General features: G+C 37.8%; 1 protein-coding gene across 1 annotated transcript in view; it reads left to right on the top strand.

Annotated features, from left to right (window-relative positions):
• Positions 1–1,648: 1,648 nt before the first annotated feature.
• Positions 1,649–6,000, top strand: part of DCN (decorin) — a 61,015-nt gene continuing 56,663 nt past the window's right edge. Inside the window, exon 1 of the mRNA XM_077339028.1 lies at positions 1,649–1,936. The gene's annotated coding sequence lies outside the window, so the exon portion shown is untranslated. The remainder of the gene's footprint in view (positions 1,937–6,000) is intronic.

The raw sequence follows: 6,000 nt of genomic DNA, 5'->3' as shown, positions 1-6,000 counted from the left end.
AGAGTCCACATTTTCCAAGCTTAAACTTTTCAAGAGCTGTAGGGGCAAACAGATTCATATGCAAGGAGGATACTTGTTTTACCCCCCTCTTTTTCTGGAGCAAAAAGAAACAGCCTATTAAATAACGAGTAATCTTCATTAGCAACATAGTCATTTTAGCTATATGTTTAAGAATTTGAGTGAAGGATAGTTAAATACTCTGCAGCAAAAATGACAAGAGAAGAAATTCAAACTGACCTACTGTCTGACCTTCCCTCTATCATTATGCTTGTTTCAAAGATACCCAAGCAGCAGGCAACGTAAGTGACGTGGATCTGAATACCTGAAATTGTTAAGAAATTATCATAAACTCAGTGAACCTAACAGTGACACCTCTAAAAAAAGATTTAATTTCTGCTAGACACACAAAAAACCTGAAGCATGAGCAATCATGTGTACCATGATGCCTCATTTGAGAACATTGCCAATTATTGTGCTCAGTAAGTAGTACAAAGGGGACTATCAGCCCTTTACAACTCCTTTGACTTAAACTCCTCAAAGGATGGATAAGTGTTTCTAACAGTGTTTTTGAAAGGTTCCCAGGAGTAGCAGTCTTTCTTTCACACAAACTCCTTGATTACAACTCATTGCTGAAATAAGTACTGCCCAAATTTGAATTGTTCTTAGACCTCTCTATTTGTGGGTGGAGGATGGGCAGGAACGTAATGGTTTTCCCCCCAGATCTTTAGGATTCCAGACAGGGAAATGAACTGGGTAACACTTCAAAGTTTAAGTTTAGCATTATTGACCTCCCCTCCTGCTCCTAAGAAGCCTTTTGTGGGCTCTGCGGTTGCACCTGGTTTGAGCCTGAGGGGAGAGAGAACAGTGCAAGTTCAAACAAACCCTCACATGTTATCCAAGAAAGACAAAGGAATGACATTTGCTCATATGGCGATTGCATGTTTACTCAAGAAAAAGCTAGTCTGCTTCAATGGGCTTTCTTCTGAAATGTGAATAGGATTGCAGACTGCTAAGTACTAGCTACTGTGGATGATACTGGAACACCATCTTCATGCTACAGAGCATTATGGATCAAGTAAAAATGGGTAATTATGGAGTGAGAAAAAATGAGCAACTTTCATTCATGGTTGCTAGTCTGCTCCTTTTAAAATCAGTTGCTAGTTTACAAATTAGTTTGTGTTTCTGTTTCATACTTCTTCAGGCTCTTCATTATATTTTGAAAACATCCTTTGTAAAACATTTTTGATGGGACATTAAACAAATGAATTAAACCATGAGATAAAATACAAACTGCACTCTTGGAAGTTAAAAATCACATATGTGTTACAAACACCAGCCATTCCTCTTGCAAAGACAAAGGCAAATTATGCTTTGCAAAAATATTTTATTCCCATTTATTCATTTATTTCCTCCTGAAAAATGCTATTTTGACTAACTCCAGGAGATTACTTTCATTGAATTTCATGCACCACAAAGGAGAAAACTCTCCAGGCATTTTTCTTTCACTAAAGAAAACAACCCAGTTTAAAATCCCTCAAGCTAAATAGGTGATTTTTGAAAGGGGGGGGGGAGGAGAATGACATCAAGCGGCTGGCTGTGCTGATCTGCAAAAGTACTTAGGAAATGTGAAAATGAAATAAGGGAAAACTGAAAAAAGGGGGCTGATAAAGTTTCTGGCTACAATACAGGAGACATATCATTACCATATGATCTACTGTGGGTGTCAGCCTGGATTCTGTTCATTGAGGGAAATCTTACTTTTTTAACTGTGCTGTGCATGGAAGAAGCAGGAGGATTTTCCACCAAGTGACAGTCACTGGGCAGTAACTTCCCCTCCTCCTTTCCACACCTGCATGGTCCGCTGCCTGGGTTGAATATTTTGGTTGAATTGCATCGCAGCTTTGAGGGCGCCTGTTGCAAATCCTTGGATTCAAAGGTATGGCTTTCAAATAACTCTCCTGAACTTTTGCTGCAGTACAATAAAACTTCAGAAAATGCTAGAGGGAACAAGATGAAGCCCGTCAGAAGAGCCTTTCACAAAACCTTTAGTACAGTACTTATTGCAATATTTGAGATTGCTCTCGAGAATTGCGGACATTTCCTTTCTTTTAAGCAGCTTTTAGAGCAAATTGTTTGTATTTGCCAAAGTTATTGGTATGTTCCTTAAGACATTTTGCAGCTGTGCATTTTCAGATTGAAATGTAAAGTTTGGAATAGGTGATGTTGTAAGAAGAAACAATGTTGATTCAGTTTTGTAATCCGGAAACTGGAAGGCATTTCTGAAGGAGGAAAGTGCCTTTCCTAGATTAACAGACATCTTTGTAAGCATCGCAAAGTGGCATATTACAGATGTAAACAATGATTACATATTTAAGGCAAGAGGATTCAGGACAGAGTGAGTTGAAGGTAAATAAACACAGCTAACCATGCTCTGGTAAAATTCTACGACTAGGGAGAACGGACATCCCTGCTGCTTTAAAATCTGAATGAATGTGCTTCCAAAACCTTTGAGTGTTCCCCAGCAGAATGGGTTCCTCATCAGCTCTTGATCCCTGGTTGTAAAAGATTCCTGTGTTTGCTCAGGAAAATCAGTGCAACGAATTGGATGCTGTTGAAGGTTTTAAAAAGTGATTTTGCATTGAGATGGAGTTTAGGTTCCTCTTTCCAGAAAAACCTCTGCTCAATGTCTATATGTTTTTAATGCAGTGTGAATGTAGGAAGACTGCATCCTATTAACCACTTAAGGCTCAAGCCAAACATACTGAATTTTCTGCAGGGGCTCTGCTCCGTTGATTTATGAATCAGGATACAACCTCCTATGTGGAAATACCACATCATATTTCAGAGTGAAACTAATGACTCCCACACCCTGCCCATCCGTGCACCAAATGTGCACTCCAATGCCTTTCCTCATATGGTTTGTACATTTTGCTCCATGTTTATATATCATTTTTCTATTTGTTCTCAATTTATATACCATCTCCTGTTATATGGGAGTTAACCTTGGTTTGCTGCTTGCTCAAATCAATCTAGAGTAGTTACTAAAGATGCTCAAGGACAAGGCCCATGGTTAGCTGGTAGACACAGACAGCTTTGCATATATTTTGGTCAGGGTGTCATTACCCTGCCATTTTCTTTGTGCCAGAACTTGATGGCCAAACATTTTGGTTTATTACAAAGTTACAAGTTTACAAATATTTTATTCTATGCTCTAACTAATACACAGATTTTTTTTCCATAGAGTCATAAACATATAAAACCTCAAGAGAACGAAAAGCTCAGAAATTACATAATAAATAATGGGCATGTTTTTTGTTTCAGTTTTAGAAATCCTCAGGTAATTTAATAATACCATATCTCTCTAGATTAGAATACCAATTACATGTATTAATATCTAGAAGCACATAACAGGCTCTTAATTACAAATGGAGCCATTTACTTTTGATAAAGGGGTAGTAGGCCATTGAGAATAAGTGTGATTGTGGGACAATATTGGATGAATCCATAGCTCTAGTTTCAGGTGCCTTTCTGAGGAAACTCATTGATGGACAAATTAGTACCTTAGTTGTGTTGTGATGATAAAACAGAATGTGTGTAGAATAATGTCTGCCACCCAGAGCTGAACAAAACATATATTTAAGTAAAACAAAACATTTGCTTGTACTTTGATTCACATTCATTTAAAAGGCAAAGTGAAAAATGCTATGAAATTTATTACATTTCTGAATTTAGTTATTTTAGAAGGTAATTTTGTCTGTTTACCTGAAATTTTGCTTCTCCCCTTTCCCACTGTTCATAGTGCTGCACATGATATTTATTTATTTATTTATTTATTTATTTATTTATTTATTTATTTATTTATTTATTTATTTATTTATTTATTTATTTATTTATTTATTTATTTATTTATCGCCCTCCCCGGGGGCTCAGGGCGGTTTACATAAGAACAAACAACAATACATAAAACAATCTATAAACATGTGAATAACTTTACAATAATAACTAATGGTAATCTAAGTTCTACTTTACTGTTAAATGGCTTTCTCATTGTCATAAGTGTTTCAAAGATTCTGACCTGTTGCATTTTGGGATACATGGAGATCCGTTAGTTATGGTTCAAGGTAAAAACTATGCAGAATTATGAGGGAACAATAAACAATTGTAACATTATATTTATTCATTCAGAAAATTCATACCTCACCTTACTGTCCTCATCCAGACCACCAAGGCACCCAACAAATTATATAGTAAAATGTATATAATATATAACAACAATACACAGACGTATTCAAACAAATAAAACCAAGTTAAAATACACATACAGCACAGTAAAATACACAAACAGAAAAGCAACAATAAAAAACAGAATAACAGACAAAACAAAATGTTTTCAACTGTTGTCCTATGATGACAACAGGAGGCAGGAGAATCTCTGTGGTGCCACAACCGAGAAGGCCTTTTCCCACATTGTCACCTGACTAATCTCAGAAGACAGGAGCATCCAGAACAGGGCCCCATAGGAAAACTGTAGAAATATCCAAGTCGTCATGATACTATAAACTGCTAGGGGTGTGTAGTCAGTCCCAGAGGTGGGGCATCCCGACCCTCAGCCACTCCCCTGCCACCAGTTATCTGGCCTGCAGACTGACCAGCAGCATGGGGGGATTAGGCTGGTGATGCAGTGATATTGTTGACAATGTAGTACTATCACTTCCAGAATGCATGGGAAGTGATGTCATTGAGTTGCTGGCAACATGGGATGTTCTAGTATCTGGATGAAAACTCTACAGTAAAAAGAGTCAAACATAGAGTTTTTGCTCAAATATCACAGTATCTCATATTGCCACTAAAATGATGACATCACTTTCACTTGCTGGCCAAGGCCTCTCCTTGCTGTTAGATGCAGGTGTAACAGACCAATACTCTCAGAGTATTCCTTTTGGAAGGAGTCTTCTTTTTTAATGCAAGCCTTAATATTTTGCACAGCCTTTGACAGGGCACTTTTTGCATTCCCATTGTCCTCTCCAGACTTCTACAGATTTAGACTCAGGAAAGCCAGTGGGATGGAGTGGTTGAACTAGAATTTGGGAAACTTAAAATAAAATCTCCTGTCTGGGTTACTTTAGGCTGGTCACACACTATCAGCCTTGTAGATGAGAATCAGAAAGCTGCCTTAGCAGTTACTAAATATTTAGCTGCAGTGATTGGACCTTGATCTATTCAAGACTTTTGAGTCAAAAGAACAGTAAGATACAACTACAGCCACTTACAAATCTACCTCACAGAGTTGTTGTGAGGATAAGATGGGGTACAAAAGAACAATGAAAGCTGGTTTGAGTGACCACTGGGGAAAAAGTTGAGGTATTAATGAAATAAATACAATAAATAGAGATATTGACAGACAATCCCTGTTTCCCCCCTCTGTACTTTGAGCAGAACTCATCATAAGAGATCTTTTTTTTTTGCAATACCATTTTATTTAGATAAGAGCATAACAGATCTTAACATACTTCTAGTGCATGCATGCCCAGTCTTTATCATACTGTAAATTAATCCCCCAAAAGGGGAGGACTCATATTTTCTGTGAAAAGTCAACCTAAGTATACCCCTATCTTATCTGTGGATGTTCTGGTTTTACTCTGTTCTTAGAGGTATACATCTCCCACTTCACTGCGGTAGCAATATATTGGAAGGCATAATAGAGAAACTACTGTCAAAATAGTTTCCACACAAAGAATTTTCCTTGGTTTTCTATTACTGTTTCTGCATTGGGAACTTTCCTGTCCTGGCTCTTGTGTTGTAGCACATATCCATTGTGGATGAGATGCACTGGGCCATATACTCCCACGTGTGGAAGCAGGAAGAGGCAGGGCAACCTGCCTCAACTCAAACCTGCAGCCCAGTGTGGAACCTCCAGTGCAGAAATAATCTATGAGTTGCAATAGCCACACATAAGAGGCCTCATAACCAAAACAAAGCCTCCTTAGCTGACTTGTACAC

This window comes from Paroedura picta, chromosome 5, assembly GCF_049243985.1.
Source record: "Paroedura picta isolate Pp20150507F chromosome 5, Ppicta_v3.0, whole genome shotgun sequence".
Taxonomy (NCBI): Eukaryota; Metazoa; Chordata; class Lepidosauria; order Squamata; family Gekkonidae; genus Paroedura; species Paroedura picta.
The sequence above is the reverse complement of the archived record's forward strand: the minus strand, read 5'-3'. Positions and strand labels throughout refer to the sequence as shown.